At 33.2% G+C, this 20,697-nt stretch overlaps 1 pseudogene across 1 annotated transcript; it reads left to right on the forward strand.

Annotated features, from left to right (window-relative positions):
- Window positions 1-8,712: 8,712 nt before the first annotated feature.
- On the forward strand, window positions 8,713-9,600 carry LOC147566827 (uncharacterized; annotated as a pseudogene). Its single transcript, XR_015231222.1, has 2 exons — window positions 8,713-9,071; window positions 9,242-9,600. The product of XR_015231222.1 is annotated as an uncharacterized LOC147566827 (transcript).
- The last annotated feature ends 11,097 nt before the right edge of the window (window positions 9,601-20,697 follow it).

Here is a 20,697-nt window from a genome sequence, read left to right on the forward strand (position 1 = left end):
TAACTAGTGACCTTCAATGGTTAAAGTATCTTCTTCGCGATCTTGGTATCGACCACTCTTCTCCTATGTCGGTTTACTGTGATAATAAAGCAGCACTCCACATAGCCGATAACCCAGTTTTCCATGAACGTACAAAGCATATTGAGATTGATTGTCACTTTGTTCGGGAAAAGATTAAAGCCAACGTCATTACTCCCGCGTTTCACACCTACTTCTGAGCAACTCGCGGATATTTTCACGAAGCCACTTGGAGCAGATGCGTTCAAACATATTATTGGTAAGTTGGGCATCACGTCCCTTCCTGCTCCAACTTGAGGGGGAGTGTTAAGGTATATCACCAAGTCCAAGAACACAAAAACCCACCGACGTCATGAGGATGACCGGCCGACTAAGAAGAGCAAGCCCAAGCCGGCTATAATTAGGGTTTCTTAATTATTAATAGTTTCCTAACTATTAATTGCTATTTTATGTAATAACTTGTATAAGGAAGTTTCCATGTTTCCTAGATTTACTTCTATATGTAACTTACATGTAAACCTATAAATACTCATGTAAACTATATGAATAAACACACAGAGAAGTCTTTCTCATATCTCTCTCTCTCTCCCACACGATTTCTCTCCCTCTCTCTCTGTGTTCAAGTTAACTATTATCTTAATTATTCAAGAGGTGATTTACCTCTTCACAGTAATCATCATTACTGTCATGGCCAACATCATGACCACCATCAACTTCTTGTTGTTGAATTCGTTTGCCATTTCGATAATTATTTTTTAGATTGTTCTAGTATTATTAACAAGAAGAGGAAGTGATGGAATGTTTTATTGAAGAGATTAAAGAATTTATAGGAGTTTCACACTAGGCAGGATGATTAATTTAGACGTAATTTTATAATGGGTTATTTCCCTAATGGCCCCCAACTTTGTGACCAGCTTCCTGCCTAGCCCCCTACTTTACGAGAAATGCCCATATGGCCCCCTCCCGGTATAACACCGTTACTCTCTCTCTTCCATTTCTTTTCTCTCTCCTCCAACATGTTTTCTCTCTCTGCCACCTCGTTAAAACTTGCCAACTCATCATCTTCTCCGGGAAGGTCGCCTTTAAACCTTAAAAAAAAAAAAAAAATTCATCTCTCCTCTCTCTCTCTCTCTCAAATTTTTTTTTTTTTTTCACCTCCCTCTCTCTCTCTCTAAACTCCGGCGAAGGGGGTTACCCTTCATGGTCTGTTCCGGAGGACCTTTAAGGTCTGCCGGAACAGACCATGAAGGGTAACCCCCTTCGCCGGAGTTTAGAGAGAGAGAGAGGGAGGTGAAATTTTTTTTTTTTTTTATTTGAGAGAGAGGAGAGATGAATTTTAGGTTTAAAGGTCGCCGGCCCGAAAATTGGTCGGCCGACGACCTTCCCGGAGAAGATGATGAGTTGGCAGGTTTTAACGAGGTGGCAGAGAGAGAAAACATGTTGGAGGAGAGAGAAAAGAAATGGAAGAGAGAGAGTAACGGTGTTATAACGGGAGGGGGCCATATGGGCATTTCTCGTAAAGTAGGGGGCTAGGCAGGAAGCTGCTGGTCACAAAGTTGGGGGCCACTAGGGAAATAACCCTTTTATAATAGAGCGCATTCCGAGGAATAATTGTGGTCATGGTAACGAGAAGAAAATGTGGATTATAACCACCAAAACTTCTAATTTTCCAGTTGATACAAAGCTCAATTTGGAGAAACCGTCAATTTTAAAGGTCAAAAATCTGTTTGATATTAATGAGAGAAACGTGCGAGTAGGGTAAAATTTTGTGCAAGTAGAGATTTAACTATTTAAATTAGGATGCAATTATAAATAACTAGCTAAGACATTGTCTTAAGTTGCTAAATACTAATTGTAAAAGAAATCAAACAGTAGGAAAGAGAAACTACATCTTTTTTTTAGTTATGTAAGTGATAAAAAGTGTTCACATCCGATTTATGAAGGAGGAAAAGAATTTTCATTTATCATAAAAATGTCTTTCGGTAAAAATATTTTTAGTTGTACAAAAAAATTCTAACTATTATTTCATTTATATATAAATTATATTTTTTTTGTGAAGTGAATAATTGTTTTTGAAATTAATTACATTGCTTATTGTTGTGAAGTTCTTCGATCTATTTAACGAAAAGAATAAAGTGTATCTGAGTAAATAGCTTTGTTTTGCATTAAAACTTCACACTTATGTTGGTAAATGACATTCTTACTTTCTATGCGTACCAAAATGACATTTTTAATCCATGATTTATTGAAATTAAGTATAAATAAAGTAAATAGTAAATTAGATAGGCTTTATGTCCCAAGGAAGGTCTTTATGGGTTGACATATGGCCTTTAAGGGCTCAAGATGTCATAAAACCATGATGCTATAGTGATTATTTACTTCATCAATTTTGATGTATCTGTGTATTATCTCTCGATGACGAGTCAATGCCTTATAATGACTCTTGTAGTCCATACTTCAAAAAATGACGTTTTACCTTTGTAGAGTCGAAGCTTTCTACAATACTAAAATGATAGTTATCTTTATGTTGTCAAAATGTTATTTTTATTCTTCTCTAACACCCAATTAACATAACACCGAATTGCATTTTACTCTCATATGGCCAAATTACATTTTCACTTTTATATTGTGAAATTGATATGGTTTTCCATTTATACTAACATGCTAAATTTATCCTTGTTTATCAACAAAATGTCTTTATTTCTATCCTTCAGTTGTCAAGATGACAATTTTACCCTTGCTTATTGGCAAAATTATGTGTTTAACTATTTATATTAACAAATTACTTTTTTATTTTTATGTTCGCAAAGTAATGTTTACCGTGCTATATAAACAAGCTATCATTTTCTTAACATAAAAAGGTAAGAATATAATTTTGACAACACAAGGTAAAAATAATATTGTGTAAATATACGGATAAATATGTGTTAATATAGAAATGTTTAAGTTTCATTTTAACAAGCACAAGGGTAAACATGTCATTTAATACGATGATGTCTAAATTTGTTGCTTTTGGATATCATTCAGGATAAGAGATTACTTCGTTAAATTACAAACTACTACTCACGAACTGGGGGTGCAAAACCTGTATAAAATTCAGAAACCTGTCCAACGCTCACGTCAGTAAAAATGTTCTTTCTTTAAATTAATGAGGATTGAAGTTCCAAATTTAGGAATAGAACATTTGATTGATCTCTTAAGCTTGAGAGTCAGTGTGTTATCGCATCTTGTTCAAGATGGCATGTTACTTTTTATAGGCTTGTTTAGTTGACTGTGTTCAACGGTTTTGATGAGGCGATTTAGATCCACTATCTTGGAGTGAAACTGCTATCTCATAAATGAGATAGATTGAGGTTCCTCTTTGAGATTATTCCATATATTTAATAGGCCCAAGTTCTCTTATTAAGGGTTATTCAGTAGTCTTGTATATCATGTGGGTAAAGTTTCCTCCCCACCAGACTCTTGTATCTCTTGTTATTTAAATACTTAAGATCCTCTCCGACTGAGATTCTAAATTATATTCGGACTTAAGTCGGTTAAGTACTAGGGACGCTTTTACCCTCCATATTTCGAGATTGAGGTATCGGCTCCATTTACGTGAACCTCCCTTGTCTTATACTTTTATCTCAGGATACACCTGATTGTATTTTAGGTAGAGCAGGGATTAGACGCCTAGGACACTCCTAATGACCCCTAATTCTGGGCTTAAGTGATAGAACTCTTTCGGATTCTACCTCCCTCTTGACTTGTCAGGGGTTGACCCGTCGACTTTTTGGTCTTTTCTTGACTTATCGATTCCAGTCAACTGATAATCATTTGTTTGATCATCACTATAGGAGGATACGAATGTTAGTTTGACCACGTAAGGTAAAAATGTCATTTTAATAACATATAGGTAAATTTTCATTTTGACAACATAAGAATTACTATCATTTGGCGGCGTAATGGTAAATATGTCATTTTGGTAATATAAGAGGTAAAAAATGTTAATTTGATAATATATAACAGTAATAATATCATCTTTGTTGTGAAAAATAAAAGAGGGAAGAAGAAAGATTATAAAAATATAAACTAAGATAGAGACAAGAAGAAAATAGATTGGTATTCATATGTTTGTAGAGAATTCTCTATATTGGTACATTGGTATATTGAGTACTATGATACATTGGTTTGATCCATCTTCTTCATTAGCATGTAACCTCTTTATATAGCCATTTATCTAGATGAGTTACGCATCCAATAGGCACACAATAATGGAGCTTGAATACAAAGTAATGGTGAAAAACCTATGGTGGTGGGAGTTACAATTGGTGGTGGTCATCCACCATAAATCTAATATTTATAACACTCCCCTTGGATGTCCACCACATCAGAAATTGCCTCATTAAAACCTTACTAGGAAAACCCAATGGGACAAAACCATAGTGAAGGAAAAAGAATACAAATTCTTTGTTCATGTATATCTTTTATGAACACATAATTTGCCTCATTAAAAACCTTGTTAGGAAAAACCCAGTGGGAAAAAATCTTAACGAAAGAAAAAGAGTACAGTATGAAAATGTAGTATACAGTGTCTTCATAAACTTGCTCCCCCTCATGAAGGTTGAGGGTGTTGTTCAACTTTCTATTGCCAAATTTCTTTTGGTATATATACAGAAAAATATAATAAGTACCATTTGACATTTCAAGTTGCATTCATATAATGCTTAAAAGTTTATGCACACTTTAGATTGAAGTTTGTTAAATCCTTCAGGGATTTCATTTGAACTCACTTTCTAGTGATTCATATCTGTGTATCATATATATCGATTAGATAATTATAATATTTGTGAAATCGTGTACTAATCACATTTCAATGTGCAATCCACTTGACACGCATAAGAGGTGTTAAACTCGTCATTCAATGACTAGTTGTCTCGCCAAAACCTTGTCAGGAATATCCAATGGGACAAAACCTGAACGAAGGAAAAAAGACTACAACCTTAAAAAAAGTTAAAATAATTTTCATGTACGCCTAGTTGCCTCATTAAAACCTTGACAAGGAAAACCCTATGTGATAAAACCTTGACGAAGGAAAAAGAGTACACCACGATTGACATTTTATACATGAATGATGGTTGTTTTCTGAAACCATATAACAACATATGTAATATATTGTTTATACCACATTAGGTACTTTTGGACCTCAATTTTCTTTGACAGATTACAACTCGAGACAACATGAGTTGTTTTGAAGCTTGGAGCCTTTTAGTATTTCAAAATTTTCTTTACTCGAATAATCTTTTTCAATACTCTACTTTGAAACTTTAATAAACTCTTCAGGAGTCACGATAGGATTTATCAGTACTTCATAATATAACTCGAGAATTTGTAATTCATATTAAAAATTTATAAATAGACGTCGGACTCTTTATAGAATAAATGACATTTCTTACATATGCCTACTTTATTACCTTCAGGGTAATTCTTGGTTGGTACTTCGACTTCATGTCTAAAGACTTAATTATTTTGTAAGAAAAAGTTATATACAACGAATTATTTAGTCAGAATTTGTCCAATTACTTTAAGTAATTTAGGATCAATATGCTCCCAGTGTCTATTATTTTCAGAAATACATCGTTTGAAATCATTTACTTAATTTCTCAAATTTTGGCAAAGTGCATATATTTCAATGAGTTTTCTGGATTGGGTATGTGTCCCTCGTTAAGGGTCATTGTCTCTTTTGAGACATATCATCTTCGGGTGATTTATATTTAGGAACATGAACCACATTTGTTTCTAATTTGATAAACTCTTCAGGAGAATTCCTATATAAAATTGTTGCTTTAGTCTCTAGTAGTTTATGTCACTTTGATCAACCCTGATCATTTTCCTTGACCTTTTTTCATATATGAGCATATTACGCTTTGGAAAATATCTATATTTCGAGGAAGCAAATTCTCCTTCCAAATGAGAGAAACTTGATACTTTTCAAGTATTTTACGACATTGAGTATACAACTTCCTCCTCCTAATGTCGATAGATTTTCGTTTTATTTGGGCGCACATACTTCAAGGATGTGACAAGAAAAAAAAATCAATTGCTTCAGGCAAATTTTGATTTCTATTTTTCATATCATATGGTCTGCAGGACCAAAGTTGTTATCTAATCATAACTTCAGGTGTGAGCAATTTGTTCAAAAATCACAACTTCAGGTATGATTGATTGCATGCGAGATATATCGTCTCCATGTGATTTTTTTTTTTACTAAAATTCATCATCACTTTTTTTTTGGGTATACAACTTCAGGTGTAATTGGAAAGCGGATATCCTAGCGTCCTAATGTCCAAAGATGCGAACAAAATATTATCACCACTTGCAATGCAAGTGCAACCAAAACTTTGATATCGTATTCTCTTTAAAAGAATTTCACAAAATTTGGTTGTCTTCCATGATGAAGAACTTTGTCAAATTTAATCAAATTATATTTTCGTATAGTAAAAAAAGATTCTCAATTTTGTCACCCTATTTCCAATATGAACTCGGTGTAGGATTTTTCTTACCACCGTTTAATTATAATCCTTTAATAATCAATGGAAAATCATTTCAATACTGGAAAATTAGCATTTGTCATTCTTCAGGAATGCTCAGACAAATCATTTTAATACTAGAAAATATTATCACCACTTGCAATGCAAGTGTAACCAAAACTTTGATATCGTATTCTCTTTAAAATAATTTCACAAAATTTGGTTGTCTTCCATGATGAAGAACTTTGTCAAATTTAATCAAATTATATTTTGGTATAGTAAAAAAGGATTCTCAATTTTGTCACCCTATTTTCAATATGAACTCGGTGTAGGATTTTTCTTACCACCGTTTAATTATAATCCTTTAATAATCAATGGAAAATCATTTCAATACTGGAAAATTAGCATTTGTCATTCTTCAGGAATGCTCAGACAAATTTGTTTTCTCAGGGGTTTACCCTTTTTTTTTTTTTTTTGACAATTTACCAACTCATAAGGGAATATCTTTTCATCATTTGAGATTTTTTTTTCTTACTCTAGCAATTATTTTAGAATTGTATAGATTAGAAGAAGTATATACACCAAACTTCAGGTTTAGTAATCTCATATACAAATAGATGTTTCAATTTGATCTTAACCAAATTTTGATGGTTAAATTTCCTCTTTGAAAAGATCTTCATTAACAGGTCAAAATATGCACTCATGTTATATTCATACAAAATTAAACATTAGTTATGAGAGTAATATCAATTTATATATTTTAGGCATAACTTACCTTGACCTTACCATTAAATAAATTGCATTGCTATTCATATTAGTTTGCAATACCAACTTTTTCATCATTATCATCTACTTAATTTTAATATTCTTTTGATATGATTCACTATGCCTCAACAATCACAAAATCAATGGTTGGAGATAAATAAGAATAAGAAGTTTGAAAATTTAACAAAGAGAGCTTATATAACTTTTAACTTACCAATTACAATTGACCAAACTTACTCATGTTTCATTTGTTTGTATCTTGATCAATAAGTGGAAAATTTCTTCTTCCTTTTGATCATAGAGCAATTCGTGCTGATAACGTGTTGTGAAAAATAAAAGAGGGAAGAAGAAAGATTATAGAAATATAAACTAAGATAGAGACAAGAAGAAACTAGATTGGTATTCATATGTTTGTAGAGAATTCTCTACGTTGGTACATTGGTATATTGAGTACTATGATACATTGGTTTGATCCATCTTCTTCATTAGCAAGTAACCTCTTTATATAGGCATTTCGCTAGATGAGTTTTACACATCCAATAGGCACACAATAATGGAGCTTGAATACAAAGTAATGGCAGAAAACTTATGGTGATGGGAGTTACAATTGGTGGTAGTCATCCACCATAAATCTAATATTTATAACAATCTTGACAATATAATGGTAAATATATGATTTTGGTAACATAAGAGGAAACTGAGATATCTTATGATAGTCAATAGTCAAATCCCCAAACATATGATTATTATTTTCGTGAAAATTAATTGTCATCCAACTAACAAAACTATATAATTATTCAAAATAACAAACGCCAACAAAATAAATAAATTTTAATATCTACGAAATATGTCCAACGGAAAACTTTTCATAGAAACTCTTTGATTCCATGAAATTATTTTTTGGACATTAAACACAATCTTGACTAGGACTTTCTAAGTTAAGAAGAGTTCTTCCAATCAAAATTGAATTGGGAAGGTTCATAGTGAAACTCCAATTGCTCAACATAGAAGCCAGTTCAAGAGTCTTAGGAAGGTTATGAACTTAAAGAAGTTTAAGATCAAATAGCTCATTCCGTTGTTCTATGGTAGATCCAGGATTCCGAACCAGAGGTAGTGAAATTACAGGGTTAATTTGACATTAACCCCCAATTATTTAGTGATATTAGGACATCACCCCAAAATGAAAAGTGGTATGGCGTTAACTCCCAATTGCATTTTTTTTCCGTCATTTTCTCGTTAAGTGGTTGGTGTGTGAAACACACGCGTGATTCGTGACAATAATACCCCATCTAATCCAACGGCGAACACTCTAGAGACGTGATCAACGGTTGTGAAATAACCTAGACTCAAATCAAATCTTCAACTCTCTCTTTCAATTCATCACCTCTCTCTCTAATTTCTTTTTTTTTCTTTTATTATGATGGATCCTACATCTACTTCCTCTGTTAATGGCTTCTATTCCTTTCTAAACAGAGGAATCGAAGATCTTGAACATTCTTTTCTCTCTACAAATTTCATGTCAATTCAATTCCTTCAAAGGGTTCTCTCTATTCATCTCTATCTTTTCATTCTCAATTAACAATTCTTGTTCAAAAACTACATTTACCAGTTGGAGAAAAATGGCTTGATGAATACATGGATGAAAGTTCTAGACTTTGGGAAGCTTGTCATTTAATCAAGGCTACTATTTCAGGAATGGAAAATTACTATTCAACCGGAGCTGAAATTGCCTCTTCTCTTGACGGTCACCGGAATCTGACTCCTCACATTCTCCGTCAGGTCAGTCATGTCAGAATCTCAGTCACTAGTTAAAATTCATGTTCAAACGATCTTACCCATTACTTAAATAACAAAAATAATCTCTAGATTGCTCTTTTCAGTTTAGATTTTAGTGAGAGAAATAATGAATTTTCAGTTCTCAATTTTCTGATTTTTTTTATCTGATACAGGTAGTTAGGGCAATTTCTAGTTGTAGAAGACAAGCAATTAGTTTACAAGAAGAACACAGAGGTTTAACGGAAACAAGAATCCAAACCCTTTCATTAAAATTTGGTGAAAAGATTTCAGTAGAATCAAAACTAAATGGGTTTAATGGATTTAGAGGTGTTCTTTATGCAATGAGAAATGTAAGTTCACTTCTTTTAATGATTTTGATGTGGGGATTTTTTTTATTGTTGGATTAAGTTATTGTGGAAATGGATATGAAGGGTGTTTGTTATTTGGAACTAATTTCATGGTTTCAACAACAAGATTACAACAAAGTTTAGTAACAGAGATCAATGAAATTGAAGATATAACTGGAATTTGAGAGAGAAAGTCTTTCAAGTAAGGAATCAGATTAGACAGAGAAAGTCTAGGTTATTTCATAACCGTTGATCACGAGAGAGAGTGTTCACCGTTGGGTTAGATGGGGATATTATTGTCATCAATCACGCGTGTGTTTCACACGCCAACCATTTAAACAGAAAATGACGGAAAAAGGACAATTGGGAGTTAACGCCATACCACTTTTCATTTTGGGAGTGAAATCCTAATATCACTAAATAATTGGGGGTCAATGTCAAATTAACCCGAAATTATATACCAAATGGGAAATTTACAAAAATGATGATTAACAAAAGAAAATTTAATTACACAAATATATTATAATATGGAGTATTATGGATGTACATTAAATTAAGAGTGGAGTCAAAGAGTTTCATTTGGCAAGGTTGACTATAACTAAAAATGATACAAAGAAAAATTTGTTTTATACAACTAGTTTTTTAAGATACAATTTCTAGGGTAGATACACCACTTTCATTTTAATTAATTATTCTAATTTATTTTATAAATACGAAAGGATAGTTGAGAAAACTAAAATTCATAGTATTGCTATCTTCTCATCTTTAAAATCATTCATGGTATATGTGAGGGGCTGAAATCGCGTGTCAAGAAGTCAAGGGGACCGGGCCGTTGACCGGAAGTCGGACCTTCGCCTGTTAATATTTTTACGGACATCGACGACGTCTTTGGGCTTAACCTGTGACAAGAGACAAAACATATGTGACCGTAAGATCCTTGGGACACCGGGATGGTGCCGGCCCAAGGGGGCTCCGACAGTCAAGTCAGTAAGCTTGACAAATAATAAATCTGAATTGTAAATCGGAGACAGGTTTGAAAGTGTGAATGTTATCTTCTGAGGGAGTAGCCTCTAGAGCAGAGAAGGATCGGTCGCCCTCCTTTGATGGGTGATCGCCAGGAGAGAGTAAGATAGGTCGTCCTCCTTTGATGAGTAGTCGTTAGGAGAGAGAAAGATAGGTTGCCCTTCCTGTGATGAGTGGTCGTCAGAAGAGAGAAAGATAAGTCGTCCTTCCTGTGAGGAGTGGTCGTCAGGAAAGAGAAATATATGTCACCCTCCTTTTGATCGAATAACAACAGTCGTAGGTTGTTCAATGGATGATGGATTGATAAATCACAGAGAGAGAATAAAAGGATAGTAGTAGAAGTGTCGTAGATAACTAGTTGATCACTCTGTATGAGAGAGAAAGTAGTGGGTTGTGTTGTATATGATCTAATATTTAGATGTCTGGTGTTGTTCTCCGTAATTCGATCATCGACAGTGATGCTCGGTAAATATCGGGTGTCTTAGTTGATAACCAGATGCCCAGTGTCATCTTTGGTTTAGTCATTTCAGAGTGTCTTGGGTCGACTGTTACCTGGTGATGAGTTGTGATCTTTAATATGATAATGCCTAGAGCTGTCACCACAAAAGTGGTTGTCGTAACCCCTTAATGGGTATATCCGGGATATTGTAACGTCTCCTTAACGGATATACGGAGGGAAGTCTGCTGAGAAGGTAAAGGCAGACGTCTTTATCCAAGGGTGGATGTGCTTGCGCATTTTAACGTTCTTTCAGGGTGCCCGAAGATAATTAGATCGGGTCCATTAGCCATTAATTGATGGGCTTGGTCACCGTGTGAGCCCATTAATCGTGGATTTCTAGGAGCGTTCCTGGTGACGTATGTTGAGCTATACAGTATAATTTTTTTATTCTTACACGTTTTCTTGCCTTTATTACTTTGTTGGAATGCTAACAAGCTCAAGTGCATGTCTCTTTCAGTCTTCCTATATTGGAATGTTATCTTTATTGAAAAATTAATCTTTAAAGTTAAAGTAAAGATATCTCTTTCAATTACTAGGTTGATTCTGAAACTGCTGAGAGATTCTGTAAGACTTTCCAGACCGTTTACGAGAAACTTGTAAGCATGCTTACTTATTAATCTCTTAACCGGTTTTTGTTTTTTTCCTGATCCTTTCTCTCTATTTTTATTAAGATCGGGATTTCCCAGTTGTTCAAAATGTGTGTATATTACTATATCAACGTGATTTTGTATGTATATAGGTCTTCAAAGAACTGAGCGTGGACGCTGCTCCGACCTTTCTAAGTTCATGGGCAAACATAACAGGCTAACATTTTTGTTATCTTCTTGGGGGGGGGGGGGGGGGTAATTCTGTCGTTAGAACAAGGAGATGGAGGGAAACACAAATTGAGTATTCATGTTATGCACAAACTCTTTCTCGTGGGCTCTCACAGTGGGTAGTACGCAGTGTGGCTTAACCGACTACACCCTCACAACACGCTCTTTTCAAAATAATTTAAACATGAAATCAGAACGAAGACCCATTTTAACTTTTTTAAGTTCAAAAGACAAGTTATATTTCTTTTTGGCTAAAACCCCAGAATTTGTATTTTTCTTATAAAAACTCAAATATGTGTATTTTGTTTGGTTAAAACACAAATATTTGTATTTTATTTGGATTAAACTTTAAAATTTTTTGCAAATTTTTGCAAGGTGTTGTAAAGTTGTTGCAAAGTATTGCAAAACTGTCACAAAGTGTTGCCAAGCTGTAGCAAAGTGTTAAAAAACTATCACAAGGTGTCGCAAAGCTGTTGTAAAGCTCTCACAAAGCTCTTGTAAAGTTGACTTTTTTAAAACGTTATTTACTGAAACTATAATGTTAACTAATTCACCCATGTTTAGATTACGGGACTCCTATTTAAGGCATTAAATAGATTTTTTAACCCATAATATTATAAACAAAAGCAATAGTATGATCAAATTAGATGTATCAATGCCTCTTTCATTATGGTTTAAATTAGGCGGTTAACGTGGTCATCACGTCTTCATGATGAATCAATGCCTTGCAAGGACTAACCGGAGATCGTAGTCGATTTGTCAAAAAAAAAAAATAAAGTAGTACATCTATTCATATTATTTTCGTTGTTTCCAATAATAATTGATAATTGTCAACCTCATCATAAATTTTTCACAAGTTATCATGAAGTTCATTAATAGACAATGAAGGGATTAAAGAGGTGGATAATTAGAGGGATTAATGGATCTTCAGTGATGGAAATCTAGGGTTTGATCCCAAAGTGAGGTGTGGAATCTTGATGGCCTTCTATACACATGGTATGACAAGCTCCCTCACAATTTCCCGAAACTTGTCTTTTACACTGAGGCAAACAATTTTTATAACAGTGGTCGTACTCAACATCAGCATTCACCAACACTATTGTATTAGTACCAATCATCATTACTGCCATGGCCAACATCATCACCACCATCAACTTCTTGTTGTTGCATCCCTTTGCCATTGTTTTATAATAATTTTCTAAATTATTCTAGTATTATTAACAAGAAGAGAAAGTGATGGAATGTTTTATCGAAGAGATTGAAGAATTTATAGGTGTTTCTCGCTACGCAGAATGATTAATTTAGACAAAATTTTGGAATGAAGCGCATTTCGAGGAATAATTGTGGTCATAATAACGAGAGAAAAATGTGGATTATAACTACCAAAACTTCTAATTTTCTAGTGGATACAAAGCTCAATTTAGAGAAACTGTGAATTTTAAAGGTCAAAAATCTGTTTGATATTAGTGAGAGAAACGAGGGAACATGGTCAAATTTGGTGCAAGTAGAGATTTAATTAGGATGTACTATAAAATAACTAGCTAAAAGTAGCTAAATACTAATAAAAAAAAATCAAACAATAGGAAAGAGAAACTACATGTTTTTTTACTTATATAGGAGATAGATAGTGTTTATAGAAAATGACCATTTCGTTCAAAATATTATCAATAATAAGCAAAAAAGCTGGTTACTTTTTGAAAGCAATATAAGTGTCAAAATTATTATGCGTAATTGTTGTTGATGTGTGAAATAATATTAAAAATTATCAATTAGGTAAAAAATCTAATTTTTATTATTTTTATATCCCTAAAATACCCTTCTTCTAAAGATTTTAGAAACTAATTCAACCGAAACTCTAACATAAAAGTAGAGAGGAGAGATAAATAGAAAAAAGAGAGACGAAACTCGAGAAGGGGACGATAAATGAAATCGGTGGAGAGTCTTCCGGCGAACCTTCAAGAATCGATTTCGTGAGCTCTGTTGCTATAATCATTACTGATTGAAAGCATCAATTTTGTCTGCATCTTTATTTTCTTATTTACATATTTATTTGAAGTTGTAATGTATTTTTATTCATATAAGACTTGATTTCTTCTGCGTAATTACTTCTTCATTGTCGCTTAAATATTCTGGTTCTTCGTCTATTTGTTGATTAGTTAAGTTGTAAGGCCATTATCATCTTGATCATCTGAACTTTTTATTATCAATCAGATTTTTAACCTAGATTTTGTTTTTCCAATGAACAAATCTAGATGATTAGAATGAAGGCATATATGTTTTTTGGATGAAGAAATCTAGGTTAAAAAAATCATAAACTTGATTACGCAACTTAATCTTATGCAAGATCATAAACCTATATTCATTATTCGATTTCGATTATAATGGAGTAATTTGTTCTTGAATCACTATTGTAAACAGAATTTGCTTTCACAAGCATTGTAAACTATGTTTGCATTCATCTACTTTACAAATCGAGTTTGCGGTCACATACTTAGCGAATTGAGTTTGTAGTCATTTGATTTGCAAACTGAGTTTGCAACACCTATTGTATACACATATATGCTTTTAGTCATACGCTCTAATACTTATATTCCTTATGGATTACAATTGCAGGAAATAACAATGGAGTTAGCTGCATCGTCTAATGATTCATTATGTTTAAGTACAGTCGTCGAAGTTTGTTTTTGAAATATTTTCTATACCTCAACTTGCTAATTTGGCTTCATCATATTTTCTAGTTTGACATGGAAAGTGAAGTGTGTCTTCCATGTGAGTATGCGCTCTTTGCAATCCATCACGACAAATAACCGTGATTGAGTTTGTGGAATCATATTTTACTGCTTAGAGGTTCATCAACACTTATGCCCACATCATTACCCCAATCCAAAACAATGATGAACTTGAAAAATTTCTAGAAGATATGAAAATCATTAAGCTCCCATCAAATATGAGATCACCTGGCAGACCGTTGAGTTAGAGACATGAAAGTTCCAAAGCAGCTAAGTTTTACAAAGAAGAAGATGTGTGGTTGTTATAAGAAGTTAGCATAAAACAACAAGAAAACGTGCCCGTTGGTGTAGATCTCAGATTAGACTTTATCGAATTGTCTTTAGTTGATGTATTTAGGTCTTCAAAGAACTGAGCTTGGACGCTGCTCCGACCTTTCTAAATTCACGGGCAAACATAATAGGCTACCATTTTTGTTATCTTCTTTGGGAACTTGCAGGATTTTTTGTTATCTTCTTTGGGGGTAATTTTTCGTTAGAACAGGGAGATGGAGGGATCCGCAAATCGAATATTCATGTTATACGTAAACTGTTTTTGGTGGGTGTCTCAGTGGGTAGTACGCAGTGTGGCTTGACCGACTACACCCTCACAACACGTTATTTTCAAAATAATTTAAACATGAAAACGGAACGAAGACCCATTTTAACTTTTTTAAGTTGAAAGACAAGTTATATTTCTTTTTGGTTAAAACTCCAAAATTTGTATTTTTCAAATGAAATCCCGAATATTTGTAATTTGTTAGGTTAAAACAAAAATATTTGTATTTTGTTTGGTGAAAACCCTAATATTTATTGCAAAGTTGTTGCAAGGTGTTTTAAAGTTGCTGCAAAGTATTACAAAACTGTCACAAAGTGTTGCCAAGCTGCCGCAAAATGTTAAAAAACTATCACAAGGTGTCGCAAAGCTGTTGTAAACCTCTCACAAAGCTCTTCTAAAGCTGTCGCAAGGTGTTGCAAATGAAAAAAAATACTCACGGAGTAGAAGACCAAAAACATTGACTACTCATTTTTTACCAAAACAAAAACATTTTAGTTTGTGTACTTATCTATAATTAAGGGCATACATAAAATAAAGAAAAGAGAACCTACTATATATAAAGTGGTCGTCAAGATAACGTTCACGATATAAAATTTTGTTTCAAAGGCCACTCTCTGCTAAATCTGGTATATGAAAAATGTGATCATGAAACTCGGTTAATCATGAAACTTAATGTCTCTCTAACCAGTTCGATTAAGCTTTATATCAATTGAATTTTTGATTTGTTTATAATGTATTATACACAACTATAGTGTATCGTGCTTGTTCATAAGTCTTTATTCCCTATTCATAATGTACTATGAAGAAAAAAAGAAATTTAGACGACAAAACTTGATTTAAGCCCATGTTTAGATTACGGGACTCCTATTTAAGGCATTAAATAGATTTTCTAACCCATAATAATATAAACAAAAGCAATGGTATGATCATATCAGATGTATCAATGCCTGTTTCATTATGGTTTAAATTAGACGGTTATCGTGCTCATCACGTCTTCATGATGTATCAAGGCCTTGTAAGGACTAACCGTAGATCGTAGTCGACTTCGCAAAATAAAATAAAATAATGTAGTACATCCATTCATATTATCTTAATTGTTTACAATAATAATTGACAATAGTCAACTTCATTATAAATTTTTCAAAAAAAATCACGAAAGTCATTAAGAGACAATGAAGGGATTAAGGAGGTGGCTAATTAGAGGGATTAATGGATCTCCAGAGATGGAAATCTAGGGTTTGATCCCAAAGTGGGGTGTTGAATCTTTATTGCCTTCTATACACATGGTATGACAAGCTCCCTCACAATTTCCTGAAACTTGTCTTTTGCACTGAGGCAAACAATTTTTGTAACAGTGGTCGTACTCAGCATCAGCATTCACCAACACTATTGTATCAGTACTAATCATCATTACTGCCATGGCCAACATCATCACCACCATCAACTTCTTGTTGTTGCATCCCTTTGCCATTTTTTTATAATAATTTCTTAAATTATTCTAGTATTATTAACAAGAAGAGAAAGTGATGTAATGTTACCTCGAAGAGATTGAACAATTTATAGGAGTTTCGCGCTTGGCAGAATGATTAATTTAGACAAAATTTTGGAATGGAGCGCATTTCGAGGAATAATTGTGGTCATAATAACGAGAGGCAAATGTGGATTATAACCACCAAAACTCCTAATTTTCCAGTGGATACAAAGCTCAATTTAGAGAAACTGTTAATTTTAAATGTCAAAAATCTGTTTGATATTTGTGAGAGAAACGAGGGAACATGGTCAAAATTTGGTGCAAGTAGAGAATTAATTAAGATGTACTATAAAATAACTAGCTAAAGCATTGTCTTGAGTTGCTAAATAATACTTATAAAAAAAATCAAACAACAGGAAAGAGAAACTACATTGTTTTTTTACTTATATAGAAGATGGATTGTGTTTATAGAAAATGATTATTTATTTCAAAATTTTATCAATAATAAGCAAAAAAACTAGTTACTTTTTGAAATCAACCTAAGTGTCAAAATTATTATGTGTAATTGTTGTTGATGTGTGAAATAATATTAAAAATGATCAATAAGGTAAAACATCTAATGTCTATTATTTCTATATCCCTAAAATACCCTTCTTCTAAAGATTTTAAAAACAAATTCAACCGAAACTCTAACCTAAAAGTAGAGAGGAGAGAGAGAAAGAGATGGCAGAGAGAAGAGACTCGAGAAGGGAACGATGAATGAAATCGGTGGAGAGTCTTTCGGCGAACCTTCAAGAATCGATTTCGTGAGCTCTGTTGCTATTATCATTACTGATTTAAAGCATCAATTTTGTCTGCATCTTTATTTTCCTATTTACATATTTATTTGAAGTTGTAATGTGTTTGTACTCATATAAGAATTGATTTCTTCTGAGTAGTTACTTCTTTATTGTCGCCTAAATCTTCTGGACCTTCGTCAATTTGCTGATATGTTAAGTTGTAAGGCCATTATCATTTTCATCATCCAAACTAATTTTCTATCAGATTTTTTAACCTAGATTTTGTTTTTCCAATGAACAAATCTAGATGATTCGAATGAAGGCATCTAGGTTATTCGGATGAAGAAATCTTGGTAAAAAAATCATAAACTTGATTACGCAACTTAATCTTATGAAAGATCATTAACCTATATTTATCATTCGATTTCGATTATAATGGAGTAATTTGTTCTTGAATCACTATCGTAAACTGAGTTTGCTACCACAAGCATTGTAAACTATGTCTGCATTCTTCTACTTTACAAATCGAGTTTGCAGTTACATACTTAGAGATTTGAGTTTATAGACATATAATTGGCAAACTAAGTTTGCAACACCTATCGTGTACACATATATGCTTTTAGTCATACCTTTTAATACTTATATTCCTTATGGATTACAATTGCAGGAAATAACAATGGAGTTAGTTGGATCGTCTAATGATTCATTATGTTTTAAAGAAGTCGTCGAAGTTTGTATATAAAATATTCTCTATACCTTAACTTGCTGATTTGGCTTCATCATATTGTTCTAGTTTGACATGGAAAGTGAAGTGTGTCTTCCATGTGAGTATGCGCTCCTTGCAATCCATCACGACAAATGACCGTGATTGAGTTTGTGGAATCATATTTTACTGCTTAGAGGTTCCTCAACACTTATGCCCACTTAATTACCCCAATCCAAAACAATGATGAACTTGAAAAATTTCTCGAAGATTGGAAAATCATTAAGCTCCCATCAAATATAAGATCACCTGGCAGACGGATGAGTAATAGACATGAAATTTCCAAATCAACTAAGTTTTAAAAAGAAGAGGATGTGTGGTTGTTATAAGAGGTTAGCATAACACAACAAGAAACGTGCCCGACTGTGTAGATCTCAGATTAGGCTTTATCGAATTGTCTTTAGTTGATGTATTTAGGTCTTCGAAGAACTGAGCATAGACGCTGCTCCGACCTTTCTAAGTTCATGGGCAAACATAACAGGCTACCATTTTTGTTATCTTCTTTGGGAACTTGCAGGATTTTTTGTTATCTTCTTTGCGGGTAATTTTCGCTAGAACAGGGAGATGGAGGGAACCACAAATTAAGTATTCATGTTATACATAAACTCTTTTTGGTGGGTCTCACAGTGGGTAGTACGCAGTGTGGCTTGACCGACTACACCCTCACAATACGTTATTTTCAAAATAATTTAAACATGAAATCGGGACGAAGACCCATTTTAGGTTTTTTAAGTTGAAAAGACAATTTATATTTCTTTTTGGTTAAAACTCCAAAATTTGTAATTTTCTAATAAAAACCCAAATATGTGTATTTTGTTTGGATAAAACCCTAAATTTTTTTGCAAAGTTGTTGCAAGGTGTTGTAAACTTGTCACAAAGTATTGCAAAACTGTCACAAAGGGGTGCCAAGCTATCGCAAAGTGTAAAAAAACTATCACAGGGTGTCGTAAAGCAGTTGTAAAGCTATCACAAAGCTCTTGTAAAGCTGTCGCAAGGCGTTGCAAATGAAAAAAAAAATACTTAAGGAGTGGAAGACAAAAAACTATTGACTAATCATTTTTCACTAAATCAAAAACTTTATAGGGAGTTTTGACCAAATTTCCCTAATTAAATCCATATAAGTTAGATTCAGAAAAATCAAACTGAGACTTTGCAAAACTAGCACCATCTTCTTGAAGATTTTTTCTTATTTCAGTTTGTGTACTTATCTATAATTAAGAACATTTATAAAATAAAGAAAGAGAACCTACTATATATAAAGTGATCGTCAAGATAAGGTTCACGAGATAAAATTTTGTTTCAAAGGCCACTCTCTACAAAATCAAGTATTTGAAAAATGTTGATCGTAAAACTCAATTAATCATGAAACATAATGTCTCTCTAACCAGTTCGATTAAGCTTCATATCCATTGAATTTTTCTTTTGTTTATAATGTATTATACACAACTATAGTGTATCGTGTTAGTTCATAAGTCATTATTCCCTATTTATAACGTATTATGATCAAAATAAATAAATTTAGAGGACAAAACTTGGTTTAAGCCCAAAGACGAAGTTGAAGAACAAAAGAGGAGTTTGTCATAATGTACTACGAACAACCGTAATGTGTTGCGGTAAGATACGATATTTACAAGTGAGAAAACTATAGATGTCAAGGACTCGACACTGATTACGACTTTTTTAAAACATTATTTACTGAAACTATAATGTTAACTAAATCACCCATGTTTAGATTACGGGACTCCTATTTAAGGCATTAAATAGATTTTCTAACCCATAATAATATAAACAAACGCAATAGTATGATCATATCAGATGTATCAATGCCTCTTTCATTATGGTTTAAATTAGACGGTTATCGTGCTCATCACGTCTTCATGATGTATCAATGCCTTGTAAGGACTAACCGTAGATCGTAGTCGATTTCTCAAAATAAAATAAAATAATGTAGTACATCCATTCATATTATCTTCATTGTTTACAATAATAATTGACAATACTCAACTTCATTATAAATTTTTCACAAGTAATCGTGAAAGTCATTAAGAGACAATGAAGGGATTAAGGAGGTGGCTAATTAGAGGGATTAATGGATCTCCAGAGATGGAAATCTAGGATTTGATCCCAAAGTGGGGTGTTGAATCTTTATTGCCTTCTATACACATGGTATGACAAGCTCCCTCACAATTTCCTGAAACTTGTCTTTTGCACTGAGGCAAACAATTTTTGTAACAGTGGTCGTACTCAGCATCAGCATTCACCAACACTATTGTATCAGTACTAATCATCATTACTGCCATGGCCAACATCATCACCACCATCAACTTCTTGTTGTTGGATCCCTTTGCCATTTTTTTATAATAATTTCTTAAATTATTCTAGTATTATTAACAAGAAGAGAAAGTGATGGAATGTTACCTCGAAGAGATTGAACAATTTATAGGAGTTTCGCGCTTGGCAGAATGATTAATTTAGACAAAATTTTGGAATGGAGCGCATTTCGAGGAATAATTGTGGTCATAATAACGAGAGGCAAATGTGGATTATAACCACCAAAACTCCTAATTTTCCAGTGGATACGAAGCTCAATTTAGAGAAACTGTTAATT

The sequence above is a fragment of the Eschscholzia californica genome, unplaced genomic scaffold (assembly GCF_041429995.1).
Source record: "Eschscholzia californica isolate CP2 unplaced genomic scaffold, dmEscCali1.0.p SCAF_1, whole genome shotgun sequence".
Lineage (NCBI taxonomy): Eukaryota > Viridiplantae > Streptophyta > Magnoliopsida > Ranunculales > Papaveraceae > Eschscholzia > Eschscholzia californica.